This window comes from Aquarana catesbeiana, linkage group LG06, assembly GCF_042186555.1.
Source record: "Aquarana catesbeiana isolate 2022-GZ linkage group LG06, ASM4218655v1, whole genome shotgun sequence".
Lineage (NCBI taxonomy): Eukaryota > Metazoa > Chordata > Amphibia > Anura > Ranidae > Aquarana > Aquarana catesbeiana.
In genome coordinates, this window is record NC_133329.1 from 57,752,638 (window position 1) to 57,774,968 (window position 22,331).

Below are 22,331 nucleotides of genomic sequence, written 5' to 3' on the forward strand. Positions count from 1 at the left end.
ATTAACATCTAGGAGAAATTAAAAGGTTACTGTGTTTAAAGTGTATACTGTGTGCTACTTGCAGGGAGAAAAACAACAGCCACATTGCTGCACTCTGTATAGAGCGCTGTGTTGTTTACCAACACAGGGATCTCTTCTGCCATCGATCAGCGGGTCCTTGCCATAAATCATTGGCCGGTGTTCTGTCGAAAAGTGCCCGGGATGAATGGCGCATGTGCCACGGAACAGCACAACAGCTGATTTTACGATCAGCCGTTGAGACGGCGCCTGTGCACAGAAGAACTTTTTCTGTCAGGCTGTTCCCACGTGCTCCTGTGGCGAGTTCATGTCCGTGAGGGGTGGATTTGTACATGTTGTGGGCGAATTTATAAACGATGGGCAGTTGGGCGGCGAAATTTTTGAAGATGGCCAGTGCTGCAAAACAAAACTTTTTGCTATTCTTCCTGGAGGCTTGCGGGGCGTGTTTAGCCAACTGATGGGCGGGTTTACAGGGCGTATTTTTTTTTTAAATGTTTTGTTTTGCAGCACTGGCCATCTTTGAAAATTCAGCCCTCAACTGCCCATCGTTTATAAATCCACCCACAACACATATAAATCCACCCCTCACCGCCATGAACTCTCCACGGGAGCGCGGGGCACAATCTGACAGAAAAATTTCTTCTGTCGGCTATTGCACGCAGGCGACGTCTCAACAGCTGATCGTAAAATCAGCTGCTGTGCTGTTCCATATGGCGCCGTTCGTCCCGGGCATGAACGATAGCGGGCACTTCTCAACAGAACACCGGGACTCACTGACAAACTGGTCCTGCAGCCAATGACAGCTCGGGTTTCTGGGTGCGCGAGCAGACCCGGAAGAAATACTGCATCTTGCCATCGCACACGTTCCTGGTATAAGCTCTCAAGGTTTGGGTGCTGCAGCAACAACCAGCTGGATACTGGTTCAAGTCACAAAGTAGATATTTGCCGGCACATGCCTGGCGAAGGGGTCCCGCGTGACTCCGAAACGTTTCTCTCTCTTGTGTTATGATCATGCAATAAATAAGCCGTTTGGGCACCACTTTTGTTGGTCCATTGTGTGCTGGCAGACCCAGAAGACATCCCAGACGTACAGGTACTCTACAATGCCCTAAACGTACTGCGGGGGGTCGGCAAGTTGATAGCTGCACATGTGAACGAGCCCTTACGCTTGGTTCACACCTACAGGTGCGACCAAGCAGGGGTGACTTTCTGCAGGTTGGCCAGCCCATTTACGGTATTTCAATGGTCAGCCATACAAGCTAGAAATGCTGAACAGAAGTCTGTAGACTCTTTTTCAAAATGTGCTGCACCAAACCACATGCGTTTGCAGATGCATGGGGCTGCTGTTAACAACTAATGGCACCATCTGCTAAATGACAGCACATTCCTCTGCGTGTCGGGAAATGGCGCAATTTTTGCGCACCTTCCCAAAACACAGTAGCGTGTGTACATAACCATGCACAGTCTTTATAACCAGTCAAATGCAGTAACTGTTGTACAGTCCATACCAACCGATCAGAAATCAGTTTCGGTGATCGCCCATACTTGGTTACGATTGGGTGCTGTGGCTTTCCATCCACTTAGGGCCCGAAAAGGCTCCTAAACACATGGACAAAAACTCTCTATATGAGAGGTTTTTTTTTTTCTGCCAAAGGGAACTGGCATTTTTTAAAGCCCAGTGTGCATGGACCCGTAGCCTCCCTGGCGGTTTTCCAGAGTGTGGCTCGGGGGGTTAAATTTCAGTACCATTAGCGGTAACCCCGAGGCACACACAGGATCACATCTCAGGATCCTGGTGCAGTGTACTTACCTTGTCCCCAGGATCCTGCGATGTCCCCCCGCTGTGTCTGCGGGCTCTTTCCTCTACCCTGATGTCCTGTGTGCTGGGCTCTGTTCCCTGCGAGCGTCGCAACGCTTGGGGGCGGAGCCTGGCGGCAAATTCAAAAGAGTGAAAATTCATAACACATATAGTACACTGTAATCTTACAGATTACATTACTGTATGAAATCATTTCACATCCCTTTTGTCCCAATGCTTTGTCCAGTGCCCTGCATGTAGTTTTATATGATATAGACTGTTCTTTCTGCCTGGAAACTGGAGATTGTTCATAGCAACCAAAAAGTGTCCCTTTACGTCAAAAGTGGTTTTAGACCAGCTAAAAAACAGCGATAGTAAATTAGAACACTTGCAGAATTGAGCGATAGTGAATCGTGGGGAAATTAATTTAAAACCGATAAAAACAAACTGTGCAGGTTTGACCAAAGTTGGATAATGCCCTTGCTATCAGGCCCCTTGCAGATGGGGTGTACTCCGCCAAGCGGATTCGCCTGCTCAGTGAGGGATCTGTCCGCTGATCCCGGCTGAGCAGGCGGATGACAGGTCCGTGTCCGCTCCACTATGCAGAGTGGACATGGACCTAGCCCGTTCTCCTCTATGTGTCGGTCAGATGGAAACAGACTGCTTGGTCATTTTCATGCGACTGTCATCCAACCCGCTGGGTAGATGGAATTTACATACTTCATGAAGCCTGACTGAAAAACTCACAGGATGTTGCTAAGGACGTTGCTAAGAGAGGCCTAGCTATTACTGTTCACCTTCACTATCACAGGAGTGAGCTTTTATTCTGATTCAAACCCCCTTACATGCACTTTCTTTCTATCCCCTGATGCAGTAGCTCTGAACTCAGCATTTGAGAACTCACTCCTGTGACGGTGAAGGCGAGCAGTATTGACTAGGCCTCACTTAACAACATCCTTAGCAACGTCCTGGGAGTTTGTCGGTCAAGTCTCTTGGGGTACATAAATGGCCTACACCTATAGCAAGGGTTCATTCAACCATTTTCACACCTGCACAGTTTGTTTTTATCTAGAGATGTCCCTTATCTGAATAGGGAGCTTATTTGGTAAAGGTGAAATATGCCTTTAATCATAAGCGTTTTAAGGTGAATACTGAGCATTTTTATGCGTGTTTGTACGTGCGTTTCTTGGGTGGTGTTTTCAGGGCTCAGCGTCGTTGTTTTAGCCTATGAAAAGCGGAGGAGGAGAGGAAACAAATCATGCTTAAAATGCCTGTTTAGAGGCATTTTTCAGGCACTCCCATTAAAGTCTATAGGGTCCCATTCACATATCTCCTAGCAGGAACGAGCGTTCCCACTTCGCCATTTTCAAAGAGCGATTCCCACGTGATTATGGGTGTCGCATAGGGCCAGCCTATCCATTTTAATGGGCTTCTCTATGAGTGTTTGTCACCTAAAAAGAAGCTTCTGCTCCTTTTTGGATGACAAGCTTCACGTGTTTTTTTTTTTTTTTTTTAAGGCACAGTTTCCCGTGTTTGCTGCACAATTCTATAGCTCCCAACTGTCCCTGATTTTGAGGGACTGTCCCTGATTTGGAGCAATGTCCCTCTGTTCCTCTTTCCCCATCATTTTCGTCTGCTCTATATAGTTGTATATAAAATGCACTTTTTATCATATAAAAAGTGTTTTCCAGTGCTAAACCTTTCATCTGATTTCTAAATCGCTCCATTTGTAAATTTTAAAAGCCAATATAAAGGAATAGTAGTGGTAAAAAAAAAGCACTTGTGGACTTAATTAACATTTTTTTGGTTAGTTCTCTTTTAAGGGGGTGTGGCAGGGGGCGTGTCTTACACCTGCATATGTTTGCTAGTAGATGTCCCTCATTCCCATCTCAAAATGTTGGGAGGTATGCAATTCTGCCGTAATGGCAACGCGTTTGGGGTGCCATTAAAGTTGTTTTACACCCTGTACAACCACTTTTACCTACAGGTAAGCCTATATTAGGGCTTACCTGTAGGTGCTTGAAATATCTCCTAAACCTCCACGGTTTAGGAGATATTTGCGAAAGACCCAAGCGCCGATGACTACGGCGCATGCACCAATGTCATCTAATGTAATTAGGTAGGACGGATGGGAGTGACGGTGGGGCCTGATGGTAAAGGGCTCTCACCAAGCTTCCAGAACTCCAGGCCTTCCTGGCTGGGGTGGGGGTTGCTGTGGTCTGGACTGGGGGTCAGGGTTGCACGAAAAGCCAGTGGTGAATGTGCCCCTGAAGTGGCAGTTCAGGGGTGCCGTATAGTCACAGTGTTTCGGCACTTGATTTATGGCACCATGGTCACTTCACCACAACACAGGTTTTTCTCACCTGCCTTTAGGGCCGAGCCTTTTGGCTAGGACCAGGGGAAATTTTTATTCCTGGCCGGAGGGCCGGCCATTGTATTACACAATGGCCACTTTTCACTCTCCCACTTCCTTCTCCCCGCTTTTTTTTTATTCATCCCCGTGTTTGTCACTTTTTGTATTCTTTTGTTTGATGTGTATACACGTTTGTCACTGTGAGGAGTAGGGTGTGGGTCCTCGGGCCTACTCTGAAAGTCTTGGAATGGGGGTGGACAAAGGCCTTCTGGCTTGGTTTGCCCTCTCTCATGGGGTCTCCCTTCAGGGGAGTCCCACCTAGTACTTGGGTGGGTCTGTTTCGGCAGGCCTTCCAGAGAACGGGGGTCCGCCTGGTTTCGGCCAGATGGACCCAAGTGAAGTACCTCAGTCCCTGTCTGGAGCCTAATGCCCCGGGGGATCAGGGTAAGGTCCTTCCCTAGTGAAGGATCAGTGTAACACCCGTTGCACGTTTTTGTGTTTCACTCTTTATGTGTGGGCACTTTTTTGGCACCGGGTGGAAGTTTTTGGGTGTGTTTTGCACTCCACTGGCTTTTCAAAAATAAAAAACATCATGCCGTTTCTAATAGGGGTCATGCTGTGACGGAGCGACTCCGGCCAGTCACGGACCCGGAGTTCGCGGCCCTCCGGAAGGTAGATGGGTAAAAATGGACGCTCGCTGCTAGTGGGGACAACAGTGACATCGCGGGCTTCGGTTTCAGGTAAGTGACACATAATGGGCTACTATGCAATGCATAGTAGCCCATTATGTTTTACCTTTGCAGGGAAATAAAGAGGAAGTAAAACCCACCAGGGTTTACTTCCTCTGTAAAGGACAATGGCACCCAAACGTGCATTGTGTAGTGATTGCCACGAGATTCCAAATCGTGAAGTGTGAATGGAGCCTAAACGCCAAAAAATGCGCAACTCTGCCTCAATTTGGAGCTCATGTATTTTTAATGCGACACAACGCTCGGGAGTGACTGTGAACTGGCACCATTGAATATCATTTGAATCTAGATTCAGGAAGCACACTTCAAACTGCTTGGATATGAATGGGGTCTGATTGCTTTCATAGTTTCTGGATGGGTAAACCGAGCAAAAAAAAAAAAAGCTCTGTTTGGAACAGAAATGTTGTTTTCTTTACCCTCAATAAAGTTTTGCTCCTTGTGAAGGAGGGAGGGGGGGGGGGGGGTAGAGTTAGCGCTTGCGCACCAGCCCCACTTGCGCTGCCCTTAGTGAGGCCAGGATAGGCTCTCGCGTCTGCGTCACCTGCCCTTTTCCTCCCTCAGGAGACGCCCCGCTGTTCCCTTGGCAGCTCGCGCATGCGCGCTAGGGCCTCCTCGGCCGCTTCCGGTTTAGCTCCCGCCCGGTCCGCCATCTTGGATGGAGGGAGCGATAGAGAGAAAAAAAAGGGGAGGGGGAGGAGAGCTGTATAGAGAGGAAGGGGGGGAGGCGCTGCTCCCTATAGACTGGCACTGAGCTGGGGCTCCTGCACTGAGGGCACACACAAGGCCTCCATAGGCTCCAGGTAGATGACAAGGAGGGGGGAGGGGGTGAGCTGCCATCAACACTCCATTCTAGCTGCAGCTCTGCACCTCCTATGGCTGCCTGATTTCCTCCACAGCCTAAGACAAGGAGGAGGGGGGCCTGCACACACCTCATAGACATCTAAGGGAGGGGTGTATACATTCTATAGGGGGGACATACATCTCCACAGCCTGTGTGGGTGCTACAAGACTGAGAAGGGGGGGGCCACACAAACACAAGACCTTAGTGCTCTGTACTTCTCCACAGCCTATGTGGGTGCTACAAGACTGAGGAAAGGCGCACACACACACACAGAGGATCCTATTGGCGAATACACCACCACAGCCTGTGTAAGCGCTACACAGGGGCTTACGCAGCGGACCTCATTGCTGTGTACATCGCCACAGCCTTTGTGGGTGCTACAAGACTGAGGGGGGCTTACGCAGAGGACCACATTGCTCTGTACATCGCCACAGCCTACTTGGGCGCTACAAGACTGAGGGGGGCACACGGAGGACCTCATTGGTCTGTACATCGCCACAGCCTAATTGGGCGCTACAAGACTGACGGGGGCTTACGCAGAGGACCTCATTGCTCTGTACATCGCCACAGCCTACTTGGGTGCTACAAGACTGAGAGGGGCACACGGAGGACCTCATTGGTCTGTACATCGCCACAGCCTTTGTGGGCGCTACAAGACTGAGGAAAGGCGCACACACACACACAGAGGATCCTATTGGCGAATACATCACCACAGCCTGTGTAAGCGCTACACAGGGGCTTACACATCGGACTTCATTGCTCTGTACATCGCCGCAGCCTTTGTGGGCGCTACAAGACCGAGGGGGGCTCACGCAGAGGACTTCATTGCTCTGTACATTGCCACAGCCTATGTGGGTGCTACAAGACTGAGGGGGGCACACAGAAGACCTCATTGGTCTGTACATCGCCGCCGCCTTTGTGGGCGCTACAAGACTGAGGGGGGGGCACACGCAGAGGACTTCATTGCTCTGTACATCGTCACAGCCTACTTGGGCGCTACAAGACTGAGGGGGGCACACGGAGGACCTCATTGGTCTGTACATCGTCACAGCCTACTTGGGCGCTACAAGACGACTGAGGGGGGCACACAGAGGACCTCATTGCTCTGTACATCGCCACAGCCTACTTGGGCGCTACAAGACGACTGAGGGGGGCACACAGAGGACCTCATTGCTCTGTACATCGCCACAGCCTACTTGGGCGCTACAAGACTGAGGGGGGCACACGGAGGACCTCATTGGTCTGTACATCGCCACAGCCTACTTGGGCACTACAAGACTGAGGGGGGCACACGGAGGACCTCATTGGTCTGTACATCGCCACAGCCTACTTGGGCACTACAAGACTGAGGGGGGCACACGGAGGACCTCATTGCTCTGTACTTCGCCACAGCCTATGTTTGTGCTCCAAGACTGAGGGACACACACAGGACCTCTTTTCTGTGCACATCGCCACAGCTGACACACAGTTGACACACACGCAGGGGACCGAGTTGCTTAATATATCACCGCGGCCTATGTGGGCGCTACAAGGCTGAGGGAGGCACACAGGGGACCTCTTTGCTCTGTACATCACCACAGCCTGTGATGGCACTACAGGACTGAAGGGGGCACACGCAGAGGACCTCCTTGCTCTTTACATCACAGGAGGAGGGGTGTGTATATTGCATAGAATTGCAGCGTAGGGGATGATATAGGCCCCTAGAGACACATACAAGGGGCCCCCATACACACCGTAGGGGGGGTTATATAGATGAGGGGGGGGGCTGGCAGGGTATAGAGGATGCCGTACATAGACCCCAGCCCCTATAGGGGATAGCCATCCATCTGTATAGGCTTAAAAACACTAATAGTGGGGGCAATTCAAGCCTAGATTGCTGCAGATTTCCCCATTAGATAGCTGTAAAGGGGGTCCTGTGTTTGTATAGGCAGCCCCCCCCCCCCTTTTACAGACGTTGCTTCCTCTTTGCATGAACAATCCAGGCCGTACACAGGACAATCCTTTTTAATCGAGCTCCGGATCGCCGTCCCTGTACAGAGATTGGCACGCACGCTCTATAGGGCACCGGGGGAGTGACAGCTACGAAAAGGAGACATCAGAGGCACCTGTGCTGGCAGATCCGAGACACAAAGAGAGGCTGCTACATGCGGGCACAGACCGCCCGGCCGAGGGTGTCGTCTGCAGACGCTTGAGGGGTCGGGGCGGTAAGGCTGGCACGCTCCAAAGGGACCACCGGTGTCGGAGGCAACGGGGGGCGGCTCGCCCGAAGAGGCAACATGGGAGGCCACGGGCGGAGGTCGGTGCCCCTCGCCCATTAGGAGCCGCGAGGAGAGAGCGAGCCGGCGACAACGGTGACACATCCAGGTAAGCTTGGGGGACTTTGCTTTTCTTTACAGGTGCTGTCATTGAGGGTTGTATGATGGCATGCGGGAGGAGGAGTGGGGGGGGGCAGGGAAGAGATATGCCATTGAGAATTTTATGTTGTGATTATCTGCTACCCTCCCCCAGTGTGAAATGTAGTTCACCGCTTGTTTACAGTCAGAATTTGTGAGCGGTATTGTCTATTCAGGGTGCTAGGGACAACATTGGTTAGAGATTGTATCCATCTTATCATTCTTTGTATTGATTAGCCTATTAGGGGCAGTTTGAGATTTCTGTAGGCAGTCATTCGTGGAACCTTTGACACTGTGGCAGGCATCCACGGTCCTTTGATGCTGTAGTCAACGTTTACATTCCATTGCTTTGTGGCAGGCAGCTATGGTCTGCTTGGTACAGTAGAGGGCATCAGTGCTCTCCTTGGCACAGTGGCAGGCACCCATGAGTCTGTGATATCTGCCATGAGCATTGGTGGGTACGGTGGCGCTGTGCTGAATGTACAGTGCATAGGTCCCTAGGTAGCTGACATTCACAGGTTCCTTGGCACAGTGGCGGTTGCGCCCCATGGTCTCCTTGGTGGTTGCGCCCTGAGTATCTCCCTGGCGGGCACGGTAGCGCTCCGCATGTCTCCCTGGCGGGCACGGTGGCACTGTGCTGAGCGTACAGTGCATAGGGCCCTAGGTAGCTGACATTCACAGGTTCCTTGGCACAGTGGCGGTGGTGCCCCGACTGTCTCCCTGGCGGGCACAGTGACGCCCCGACTGTCTCCCTGGCGGGCACGGTCACACTGTGCTGAGCGTACAGTGCATAGGTCCCTAGGTAGCTGATATTCACAGGTTCCTTGGCACAGTGGCGGTTGCTCCCCGTGGTCTCCTTGGCGGTTGCTCCCCGTGGTCCCCCTGGCGGTGGCTCAGCGAGTGTCTCCCTGGCGGGCACGGTGTTGCCGCGAGTGTCTCCCTGGCAGGCACGGTGGCACTGTGCTGAGCGTACAGTGCATAGGGCCCTAGGTAGCTGACATTCACAGGTTCCTTGGCACAGTGGCGGTGGCGCCCCGACTGTCTCCCTGGCAGGCACGGTGGCGCCCCGACTGTCTCCCTAGCGGGCACAGTCACACTGTGCTGAGCGTACAGTGCATAGGTCCCTAGGTAGCTGACATTTACAGGTTCCTTGGCACAGTGGCGGTGGCGCCGCGAGTGTCTCCCTGGCGGGCACGGTGGTGCCGCGAGTGTCTCCCTGGCGGGCACGGTGGTGCCGCGAGTGTCTCCCTGGCGGGCACGGTGGTGCCGCGAGTGTCTCCCTGGCGGGCACGGTGGTGCCGCGAGTGTCTCCCTGGCGGGCTCGGTGGCGCCGCGAGTGTCTCCCTGGCGGGCACGGTGGCGCCGCGAGTGTCTCCCTGGCGGGCACGGTGGCGCCGCGAGTGTCTCCCTGGCGGGCACGGTGGCGCCGCGAGTGTCTCCCTGGCGGGCACGGTGGCGCCGCGAGTGTCTCCCTGGCGGGCACGGTGGCGCCGCGAGTGTCTCCCTGGCGGGCACGGTGGCGCCGCGAGTGTCTCCCTGGCGGGCACGGTGGCGCCGCGAGTGTCTCCCTGGCGGGCACGGTGGCGCCGCGAGTGTCTCCCTGGCGGAGGCACCCCATGATATCATTAGAATGACAGACATTCGTGTGCCATCCGGTCTGTAGAAAAGTTCTAGCCAGATTTTCAAGTGACTCGGATGCTCCAAGGAAGTTTTAGGTGTCGGTGAAGCCACATTCCTAGTGCTAGAACAAAAAGCTAGCCAGACTTGTAAGGGATAGAGTGGCAGGCGCCCATGGCCTCTGTGGTTTCATTAGACTGGCATGATCATTTGTGTGCCACCCGGTCTGTAGACAAAGTTTTAGCCAGATTTTTAGGTGACACAGGGATGCTGCAAGGACATTTTAGGTGGCAGTGAAGCAGTAGTCGTAGTGCTTCAGAAGAATTAATGCTGAGCTCTTAGACAAAGTCTATTCTTGCAGTGGCCTCCTCCCTGTACTGCGAGGGTCTAATAGGGTGTAGAAACTTGTCCCTGTCTCCAGCAGCCTTACATGATCCATGCAAACCATCTATTGCTGCCGCCTCTTTAAGGCACTGTCAGCCCCATTCACACGCTCACCATGTATAGTGCAGGATTAATAGCCCTGCACTGTATGTGATGACCCCAAGGGACCACCTGGATCTCTGGGTAGAAGACAACAGCACTAGAACTGGCTGGATGGAGGTATTGGGGGGGATAGATTTTGTCTATTTCCTGGAGTTCAGCTTTAAGCCTGGACATGGCTTTGTACAATGATCATAATAAAAAGAAAGGATGTATTTTTGTGGTTCGAGCTTCTTTGTGGATGATTGTCTAGGCAGCCCTCTGCCAACAGACTCTAACTGGGGCGGCGATCAGGGACTATATGACTGGGGCGGCGGTGATCAAGGACACAGTAACTGGGGTGACGGTGATCAGGGACGCGGTATCTGGGGTGACGGTGATCAGGGACGCGGTATCTGGGGTGACGGTGATCAGGGACGCGGTATCTGGGGTGACGGTGATCAGGGACGCGGTATCTGGGGTGACGGTGATCAGGGACGCGGTATCTGGGGTGGCGGTGATCAGGGACGCGGTATCTAGGGTGGCGGTGATCAGGGACGCGGTAACTGGGGTGGCGGTGATCAGGGACGCGGTAACTGGGGTGGCGGTGATCAGGGACGCGGTATCTGGGGTGGCGGTGATCAGGGACGCGGTATCTGGGGTGACGGTGATCAGGGACGCGGTATCTGGGGTGACGGTGATCAGGGACGCGGTATCTGGGGTGACGGTGATCAGGGACGCGGTATCTGGGGTGACGGTGATCAGGGACGCGGTATCTGGGGTGACGGTGATCAGGGACGCGGTAACTGGGGTGGCGGTGATCAGGGACGCGGTAACTGGGGTGGCGGTGATCAGGGACGCGGTAACTGGGGTGGCGGTGATCAGGGACGCGGTAACTGGGGTGGCGGTGATCAGGGACGCGGTAACTGGGGTGGCGGTGATCAGGGACGCGGTAACTGGGGTGGCGGTGATCAGGGACGCGGTAACTGGGGTGGCGGTGATCAGGGACGAGGTAACTGGGGTGACGGTGATCGATTGATCATGTGATCGATGTGATTGGCACAGGTACCATGTGATCACTGTGACCAATCAGTGGCCCAATACTGGACACCGTGATACGCTGTGTTCGGTCACAGGATTGGGCTGCTGCATGCCCACGGGAGGAATAACGGAGCACCCCCAGCCGTTTATCTACATTGGCCAGGTGGGAAGCAGTTAAAACGCACCCTTTTTCCTCCTCACATATGCGGTAGGCGGTCGTAAAGGAGTTATGGCCCCACTTTAGCGGTATTGTTAAAGTGAATCTAAAACCACAAACAAAAAATGTAATGTTACCAGTCTTTAGATGTGGTGGCTGTGTTGGTTTTCACTTTTCAGATTTTCTTCCTTTTTACCAGGTGATCCTGCCAATAGCACGCTTCCCATCCCAGGGGTGACAACGCTCAAATACTGTACTGTATATATCAGGAGCAGTGTTGTCACCATAGGACAGGAAGTGTCTTGGATTATGGAATACTTCCCTTTTGTCTTCTCCATAACATACAGCGGATATAAAAAGTCTGCACACCCCTGTTATCATGTCAGGTTTCTGTGATGTAAAAAAAAGAAACATAGATAACACAAGATAAATAATTTCAGAACTTTTACCACCTTTTAATGTGACCTATAAACTGTACAACTCAGTTGAACAACAAACTGAAATCTTTTAGGTGGAGGGAAGTGAAAATAAAAAAATAAAATATGGTTGCATAAGTATGCACACCCTTACATTAATACTTTTTTGAAGCACCTTTTTGATTTTATTACAGCACTCAGTCTTTTTGGGTATGAGTCTATCAGCATGGCACATCTTGACTTGGCAATGTCTGCCCACTCTTCTTTGCAAAAACACTCCACATCTGTCAGATTGTAAGGGCATCTCCTGTGCACAGCCCTCTTCAGATCACCCCACAGATTTTCAATGGGATTCAGGTCTGGACTCTGGCTGGACCATTGCAAAACTTTAATCTTCTGGTGAAGCCATTCCTTTGTTGATTTGGATGTATGTTTTGGGTCGTCATGCTAAAAGATGAAGTTCCTCTTCATGTTGAGCTTTCTAGCAGAAGCCTGAAGGTTTTGTTCCAATATTGACTGGTATTTGGCACTGTTCACAATTCCCTCTACCTTGACTAAGGCCCCTGTTCCAGCTGAAGAAAAACCGCCCCAAAGCATGATGCTGCCACCACCACCATGCTTCATGGTGGGTATGGTGTTATTTTGATGATGTGCAGTGTTGTTTTTGCACCAAACATATCTTTTGGAATTATGGCCAAAAAGTTCAACCTTGGTTTCATCAGAACAGATTTCCCCACATGCTTTTGGGAGACTTCAGATGTGTTTTTGCAAAATTTAGCCGGGCTTGGATGTTTTTCTTAAGAAAAGTCTTCCGTTTTGCCACTCTACCCCCATAGCCCAGACAGATGAAGAATACGGGAGATTGTTCTCACCACACAGCCAGTACTTGCCAGATATTCCTGCAGCTCCTTTAATGTTGCTGTAGGCTTCTTGACAGCCTCCCAGACCAACTTTCTTATATACCATAGTTTGTAGACTCCATAACTTTCACACAGACCAAATAATAAACACTAATTTGGATTATGTTTTACCAAAGAAATGTAGCAGAATACATTTTGGCCTAAAATTTATGAAGAAATATTTTATTTAGCAAAAAATGAATAACCCAGTGAAGACTAAATAACATCAAAAGAAAGCTCTGTCTGATAAAAACACGTGTTGTATGACTAAGTAATTGTCATTCAAAGTGTGATGGCGCTGAAAACTTAAAACGGAGCTCCAGGCTCCTTCAGAAAAAAAATAAGTCAGCAGCTATAAATACTGTAGCTGCTGACTTTTCATATTAGGACACTTACCTAACCACAAATCAAGCGGTGTCCTCAACCGAGCCGATTTTTCAATCGGTTCTCGGGTGATCCCGCCGCCATCTTGGAAGTGCGCTGTGGGGGTAGGAGGCGGCGAAGTCAGCCGGAAGTAGGAGCGGTTACCTGTGAAAACAAGGTACCCGCCCCCAACCCCCCCCCCAGAATTAAGCAATCACTTAAAACTCATGGTAAATAGGAGTCAGTACACACCTGCCATCATTTAAAGTGCCTCTGATTAACCCAAATTAAGGTTCAGCTGTTCTAGTAGGTCTTTCCTGGCATTTTCTTAGTCGCATCCAACCCCCCCCCCCCCCCCAGAAAGGTGCCAAATGTGGCAGCAGAGGCGGGGAGGAAGCATTTAAGTGGAGCTTCCCCTTTTGGGTGGAGCTTCTCTTTAAAAATGGCCTGGGCAGGAAGGGGTTGAAAGTGTACCAATCAAAGTGGGTCAATGCCCACACGCCACACGTTTTCTGGGCGGCTGATGTAAGAGTGCGCCCAATGCGGGCTTTTATCACAAAGGCCGAGCTGTCAAAGACAGCTCTTGGTCTGAACTAAAGATCAGTAACTGGTGGGACAGGCTTCTGATCATGTGACCACTGTGGCAGTGGTCACATGACCGTCAATCCTTCCTGCCTCACTGGGGTTTCAGAACTATTTAACCCCTTCTCACCCGCTTTATAGCCAAAAGACGGCTACAGCGTAGGCTTAATTTGCAGTCTTTAACTATTTTCTTGTGATCACGCTGCCCACGCGCCCTGTGATCGGTGAGTCCTTTGGACTCGGCTGATCACAGATCGGGGATAAAGGGCCAATCACAGTGATCAAGGCCATTATGGCCGAAACGCGTTAACATCTGTATACACTCGTCTTCTATGGAGATACAATGAATCTGGACTGATTTAAGAGCATGTATGGAGTTGCGGATTGTCTTTCATCCATCCAATCAAAGTGGCCCTTTACCATGTGATTAGCTGTGTCCAATGACAGCTGATCATGAAAGTAAACACAAGACGGTTATCGGCATTCCTTTCCTTAGCTGACAGCGTGAGGAGAGAAGAAGCTGATAACCGGCTTGTGTTCAAGTGATTATCAGTGCCCACCAGTGTCGCATCTCAGTGCCCACCAGTGTCGCATCTCAGTGCCCACCAGTGTCGCATCTCAGTGCCCACCAGTGTCACATCTCAGTGCCCACCCATCAATGCAGACTATCAGTGAAGGAGAATAATTACCTGTTTTTGCAAATTTTATTTATTTTTATTTTTTTTATTAATGTTTTCAAAACGGTAACACCGTAGCAACAAAACAAGGTCACCATAAGGCAAACCACACAGGGCCTTGCTACAAGACAAAATTGGTCCAAGAAAAAGAAAAAAAACAAACGGAGACCTACTAGCTACAAAATACAAATATTCAGCACTGCGCTACTTTAACTGGTAATTATAAAATGAACAAAGATTAAATATTTAGAAAAAAATATTTTCTACTTTCTGCCATAAAACATATCAAATATAATCAAATTTCGTTATAAATTTAGGCTAAAATGTATTCTGATACATGTCTTTGATAAATAAAAATCCCAATCAGTGTATACTATTTAGTCTGTCTTTTTTTTTTTTTTTTTTTTTTTTTCTTCATCCTCAAAATATGGTATATAATCTTGAAAATTGATCAATCATTCCTTGAGGCCCTTAAAAATGCCAAGACAGTACAAATACTCTCCAAATTACCCCTTTTTGGAAGGTAGACAGTCTGAGACTTTTAGTAAGAGAAAAGGTGAGTTTTTGAAATTGTAATTATATATTTTTTTTTTTTTTTGTCACTATTTTGAAAAATGAAAAATAGTTTTTCCCATTTTTTTTTTTGTTATATACAGTCACCAGCGCAGTACAGCGTCATGATGTGACTGGTGTGGTGGTGATCTGAGACACTGACTGGTGACAGCATGTTGAAAAGAAAAAAAAAACACATTTTTAATTTTTTTTTTTTTTTTTTATTATTAAATTATTTTATTATTATTATTTATATTTTTTTTAAATACTTTTCATCGGAGTAGTTCAATATTACAATAGTGATCAGTGTATATGCATGAATGTGTGTGTGTGTGTGTGTGTTGATTCATAACCGCTTTGTTGACATTGTGATCATGTGATCGCATAGAATGCCCCTGGCTGCAGTAAATGTTATGTGGGTGATCGGCAAGTGGTTATAACCTCTGTCAGGTTTTTATTGCTGGCTATATCCACGTCCTCGCTTCCCTCATGGTCACCAGCACAGGAAGTGAGGTGACCATCATGGTCACAGAGGTAGTTATAACCATTCCTCTCTCTAATCAAATAGAAAGCTGAACTCCGGGCACAAAAAGCGTCATCTTTCTTAATGTCCATAAATGATGTAAATCCCACTTTGTGTGCACCAAATTCCTTTGGAAACTCAGATATTACCTTGTAAAAGTAGTAGTGACCTTATCACTGTGCTGTACACAGCCTGTGCAGGGAGCAGAGCTGTGGGAGGGGCCCAGCAGGCTCCAGCCACTACAGGCCGTCTGAAGAAAACTACAGGAGGGGGCGGAGACCAGACCAGTCCCCCTGCACAAGGAGAGAGAGCGACAGTGAGCGGTCTTTATTACAGGAAGTCTCTCACACTGCATTACTGCACAAATCTGACAGAAATACACAAAGCACATAGAGATTTAAGGAAGAATACACATGATGAATGGATGTAGACAGTATTTGGTTATCCTTGCAATATTTGCTGGAGTTTAATCCTTTTGCTGCCAGGTCCATTCCTTGTGCAGACCTGACAGCGACAGAGTGTGTATCTGGCAAGTCAACTTTCAGATGGAAGCAGTGCGGGTCCTCCGCAGTTGCCGGATTGCTACCTTGCACCCCCCCCCCCCAGCATGTATCTCAGGGACCGGCATGGTGGGTGCCACCGATGCATTCTCTCTCCTCCCCTTCTCATTGCTGACCTGGAAATTATGTGTCACTTCTGGGTACCCCCCTCCAGTTTTCCCTTGCTTGCATGGCTGGGATAAAAATCAAATGTGGGGCCATCTGCACTGCTTTAGATATATTGGAGCATAGGGGAGACACACAAGCACAAAATCCCCAACCCAAATAAATTTTGAGCCTCCCCCCCCACATGTACGAACGTAAATGCGTGCTTTGGGGGTGCATAAGCACAAAAATGTGGAATGGGATACACATGCTACATATCGCTGTGCACGCTGTAGTGAGAGGAATATTTCTAGCACCAGACCTTCTCTATGACGCCAAACTGATGATCTGTAGGAAGCTTTTAAAGCATCGCCTACGGAAAATATAGGTTAGTAAAGTTTGTCTCCATTTCATGGGCACACGTACAGCATGTTAATACATCACAGTGCTTGTGCTGTGTCATTTGGCCCCCTGTATCACCTGAAATACCTGGCTGATCCTGCCAGTTTCTAACATCCTTTTTCTAAACTGACCACGGTTTATCATGGCTGCTGAGCCCTGACACCGTGGTCAGTTTACGTGCCTGCATCATCCGCAGCTCTCCTCTGACCTCTTTTCCCTCCCTGCCTGTCAGCTCCCTGACCCTCCCCTCCTGATGATAGAATAACAGTGTAAAGTCTCTCCAATCCCCTCTGTTAAATAATGCTATGTTCCCCAGTGTGTATGATTATTTATTAAAAAAAAAAAAAAGCCGATATGTACCTTATTCATTAGCACCGATCGGCGCTCGCAAGACCGCCTGGCTCTCCTTCTCTCCTGCTCCTGGCTGAGGTCAATGGGAGTTCTTGGTCCCTCCCACTGTAGCTGGCAGCCTGGGAGAGAACAGAGCTGGGCGGTCACGTGAGCGCCGACTGGCGCTATGAAATTAGTTTTTTTATTTATTATAATATAGCATTATCTAACAGAGGGGATCGGAGAGACTGAATAAGTGGCTTTACAACCACTTTAAGGTTTGACTTGTTGGGTATCTATTTACTCGGTACAACCTCCTTTTTTTTTATATATATATATATATATATATATATATATATATATATATATATATATATATATATATATATATATATATATATATATATATATATATATAATATTTTTCATGTGCTATGGAATTAACTTTAGTGTATTTTTATTTTTTTACTGAGATTTTGCTAGACCTTTTGTGGGAGTGTAACATAAAAAGTTAGAACTACCGCTGTTTCATTCTTTAGGCCCTAGGGTGTCTGCTTTCAGAAAATATATATAATGTTTTTGGTGGTTGTGCAATCATCAGGTCTAAAACGATTTTTTAACCACTTGCCTACAGGGCACTTTCACTCCCTTCCTGCCCAGGCCAATTTTCAGCTTTCAGTGCTCTCACACTTTAAATGACAATTGCACAGCCGTGCTACTGTACCCATATGAAATTTACGTCCTTTTTTTCCACACAAATAGAGCTTTCTTTTGGTGGTATTTAATCACTAGTAGGTTTTTTGTTTTCTTCTATAAATACGCCAAATTTTGTGAAAAATTTACTTTTTTCTTTGTTTCTGTCATAAAATTTTGCAAATTAGTAATTTTCTTCATAAATTTTGGCCAAAATTTATACTGCTACATATCTTTGGTAAAAATAACCCAAATTAGTGTGTATTATTTGGTCTTTGTGAAAGTTAGAGTCTACAAGCTATGGTGCCAATCATTCAAAATTGATCACATCTGATGTACTGACGTGCTATCTCCTTTCATGAGACACTAACAAGTCAGGAAAGTACAAATATTCCCCCAAATGACCCCTTTTTGAGGCTGGGTTCACACTGGTCCGACAAACGCTCCGACATTGGGAGCTCATGTCGCATGACGTGTGAAATTTAATGTTTCCCTATGGGAGCCGTCCTAACTGGTCCGACACAAGTCGTTCCGACTTTAGAAATGCTCCCTGTACTACTTTGGTCCGACTTTGATCCTACTTCAGCCTATTGACTATCATTGAAGTCGGATCAAAGTCGGATTGCCGTCTTGCATGATCCGACTTCGGCACGCGACTTGTGCTCAGATGTTCTTGAGGGGGAACTCCGCGCCAAATTTTAAATAAAAAACCGGCATGGGTTCCCCCTCCAGGAGCATACCAGGCCCTTGGGTCTGGTATGGACCTTGAGGGGAACCCCCTACGCCGATAAAAGCGGCGTGGGGGTCCCCCCCAATCCATACCAGACCCTTATCCGAGCACGCAGCCCGGCCGGACAGGAATGGGGGTGGGGACGAGCGAGCGCCCCCCCCCCCCTCCTGAACCGTACCAGGCCGCATGCCCTCAACATGGCGGGTTGGTGCCTTGGGGGAGAGGGCGCGCTGCGGCCCCCCACCCCAAAGCACCTTGTCCCCATGTTGATGAGGACAAGGGCCTCTTCCCGACAACCCTGGCCGTTGGTTGTCGGGGTCTGCGGGCGGAGGGCTTATCGGAATCCAGGAGCCCCCTTTAATAAGGGGGCCCCCAGATCCCGGCCCCCCATCCTATGTGAATGAGTATGGGGTACATGGTACCCCTACCCATTCACCTAGGGAAGTGTCAATTAAAAAAACCACAGTACACAGGTTTCAAAATTAATTTATTGGGCAGCTCCGGTATCTTCTTCCGACTTCTCCTGGTGTTCCGCCTCTTCTCCCGGGCCCCGCCGCTATCTTCTTCCAGCTCTATTGCCAGCGAGGGGCCCGGTCTGCTGCCGCTGTCTTGTCGCCGCTGTCTCGCCGCTTCTTCTCTTCATCTCTTCTTCCGATGTTGACACGACGCTCTCCCCGGCTGGAATGCTCTCTGTGCGCTCTGCTCTGACTTATATAGGCGGTGACCCCGCCCCCTTATGCCGTCACAGTCCCTGGGCATGCTGGGACTGTGACGTTTTAGGGGGCGTGGTCATCACCCGATGACCACGCCCCCTTATGCCGTCACAGTCCCAGCATGCCCAGAGACACTCATTATTGTACCGCTCTCCAGCCCTTCATAAGCATACTGCCTCTTGCTACAGCTAATTATTTCCATAGTACAGGTAGCGGGCAGGGGTGTTGTCAGTTCATGCGGCAGGCAGAGGCATGATGGCATTAAGTCAGCAGCAGGCTGAGGGCCTCAGTCAGGTAAGACCTGTGCAAAGGGGTAGAGGCTTCTCCCACCCAAATCTCTTTGAAGCCTCCGGTCTCCAGACCCTAACCCGGAAATTACGAAACCCGGAAAAAACGAACATTTTGTTTTCTTCTTCCAGAAAAACAATACTGAAGCCCCTCACATATGTGAGACTCTTGTGTACTACAGTAGCAGGGAAACAGATCAGTCCAAGAGGTAGGCAAAAGCATAGTCGATTTAAACAGGCCAGGGTCAGTTCACGTGGAAGGCAGTGGCATGGTTATTTGAGGAAGCATGGAAAATGGTCAGCACAGATGATGAAAATAGAGAAATGGTTAAAAATATGGGCTAATATTTTAGGGAAGTGTGATTAAAGTCGGAAACATTCACCAATGCAAAGGCCAAGTTGTGAGGGACACTGGGGACAATGCTAGCTGGTATCTCTTCGAAATCCTCTTTTGGTGCATATGCAACATCTTTTTTGGCATCTTCGGCCTGCTTCAGATGGTGGAGTGTTGTCTGGGAAGTGGCGCTCATGAAGTTGGCTAACTGCATCAGAGCGAAGGTCTTCTGGGGGGGGGTCTTTGTTGATAGATGAGGAATGTAACAATTTCGTCGCTGAATTTTAGGAGGGGGCTTTCCGTGGACTTGGTGTATATTATGTATGCGTTTACAAATGGCCACACATGGATGACATAAATTGCTACTTTCTTGTACCATAAACGTGACCGCCTTATTGACAAATAGGGCTGAAGCATTTGGTTGTTGAAATCAGCCCCCCCCCCCCCCATGTAGAGATTGTAATCTTGAACACATGTTGGCTTTTCAATGGGACCTCGTCTTCTTTGAACCTCAACTGTATTGTTATCATGGATGGTGGACATGTGCACATTTCTGCTATCCTTCCACCTCAAGGCCAGCACTTTGTTGCATCTTAAAGTTGCTCTTTCCCCCCTTCTCAGTTTTTTGTTGACTAGAGATTGCGGGAAGCCCTTCCTGGTTTTTGCGAGGTATAGGTGTTTGAAATGGGGCAGGCTGGTATAGAAGTTACTCAGGTACATGTGGTAACCTTTGTTCAGCAGTGGGTATGCCAGGTCCCAGAAATTTTTACAGTTGTGCCCATGTAGGCCTGGCACTCAGGTGGCTGGAGCTGGGAATCTCTTCCTTCATGTATGCGAAACGCATACAGCTATCCCGTGGCTCTCACAAAACTTGTAAAATTTGACTCCGTATCTGGCCCTTATGCTAGGAATATATTGTTTTATTCCTAGCCGGCCTGAAAAGGGTACCAGGGACTCGTCCACATATATATGTTGACTGGAGATATAGAGTTCTGCAAATGGGCATGTGGTGGATGGGGTTGGTGGACCTTACTGAAGGACATGCCTACTGCATGTCTTTCATTATTTTTTGTGAGGCCCATAAACAATTTGAACTCCTCAAGTCAAGTCCCTCCACTCAAATGGATGGGCATATGATGATTGGGGGTTGTTGGCAATATGCTGCTGGGCATATAGATTGGTCTGGTCCACAATAAATTGCAGCAAAGCGTCGAGCAAAAATAGGTAAAAGCAGTCAATTTTGGAGAAATTTGGGGTATTGGCCTGCACACCTGGCTGTGCGGTGAAAGAGGGAACACTTGCTGATCCTGAGTCCCAAGGCAGCCATGTTGGGTTGGCAAGACCATCTGGCAGGTATGTAGCAGCCCTGGCTCTTGGGGGACGTGACACTCCAGTGCTGGTAGTTGGGTGATTTGAGGTTCCTGTACTGGTACTTGGGCACTGGTACTGGGCCTGGGCATTTGTTCCCGGGGCCTATTGCTGGCAGCAGCTCTGGTACTGGGACTTTGATCCTGGTTGCTGGCGGCTGCCTGGTTTCACGAGCGCCATGCCCTTTTAAGAGGGACCTATTCTTCCTCCAAATCATTTGCCGATACGCTGCTATCATTTGCTGCAAATGCTGAATTTGATTTGGAATCTGATGAGAACTCCCCACTGCTCTCATCAGTCATGTAGAGGATCTGGAATGCCTCCTCGCTGCTATATACTTTTTTGGACATGCTGCTGGCTGTGTGATGGGTGGCAGGGGATGTTCACTGATAGGTGGTGATGGTGTGACGGATGACAGGTGACTGGTGGTGGCCACTGATGGGTGACTGGTGGTGGCCACTAATGGGTGACTGGCCACGGTCACTGATGCCAGTCTCTGATGTGACAGGTGCACTTTTATGGGCACTTTTGTGACTGTTGGGTGACAGGTGCAATTGGGGGGGGGGGGGGGGGGGGGGGGGGGGGGGGGCAGCAATGTGACAGGTGTGGTTCTTTGGTGCAAACACTTGACAGTACATAGATCTGTAACTCGCTACTCAATTTCTCTCCTCACACTGGAAACAGTGTTGGTGACTAGCAGTGTTCCCAGGAACACACCGCCACGGACATGCAGCGCGCATGCGCCGTGTGCAATGGGGCAGTACCATCTGTGATTGGCCGTGACTTGTTCACGTGGTAAATGGCCATGCCCATTGGCTGTTAGCCCCTGTCGGTGACGAGCTGTGTCTCCCCGGGACACGCCGCCACCAACAGTGCAGGGATGCGCGCACCCGATTGCTCACATGCCCTGTTTGAATGGGGCGACGTCGTCCCAGAACAAGAGATGCACCGCCCCTCAGTCATTTGACGGGAGACGGCAAGCAGTTAAACGTGTGTTTTAAAAAAAAAAAATTGATAATAAAAACAAAAATGCTGTGGCAGCGAAAGGGTTAGAGTCAGGTATCACAACAAATTTTTTTTTTTTTACACATCTTTGTCGGAGGCTGACATCCATGCTCGATTGCTCAGGCCTTCGCCCCAGCTGCAGCCATTACAAGAGAATCAGACTGCCTGCTGGATTGTTCTATTTTATAGAGAATTCAGTGGGAGGAGGGAGGGCACCCTAAGGTGAGTGCACAGAAACAGGAAAAACTTGAACATGAACGCTCGTTATTTGGAGGTACTGAGCCTTAAAGCCAACTTTGTCTAAATCGGCTAAATATATTCCAGTTGCATAAAAACAAAAGGTGTGCCAAGTCTTACAGCTTGCTTTTCTTTAGAGTAGAAAAG

At 49.2% G+C, this 22,331-nt stretch overlaps 1 protein-coding gene across 2 annotated transcripts in view; it reads left to right on the forward strand.

Moving 5' to 3' along the window:
- Positions 1–5,594: 5,594 nt before the first annotated feature.
- The window catches only part of TAOK2 (TAO kinase 2), an 87,950-nt gene continuing 71,213 nt past the window's right edge, over positions 5,595–22,331 (forward strand). Inside the window, exon 1 of one of the 2 annotated variants that reach the window (XM_073635966.1) lies at positions 5,595–8,123. The gene's annotated coding sequence lies outside the window, so the exon portion shown is untranslated. The remainder of the gene's footprint in view (positions 8,124–22,331) is intronic. The other variant, XM_073635968.1, reaches the window with a different exon arrangement.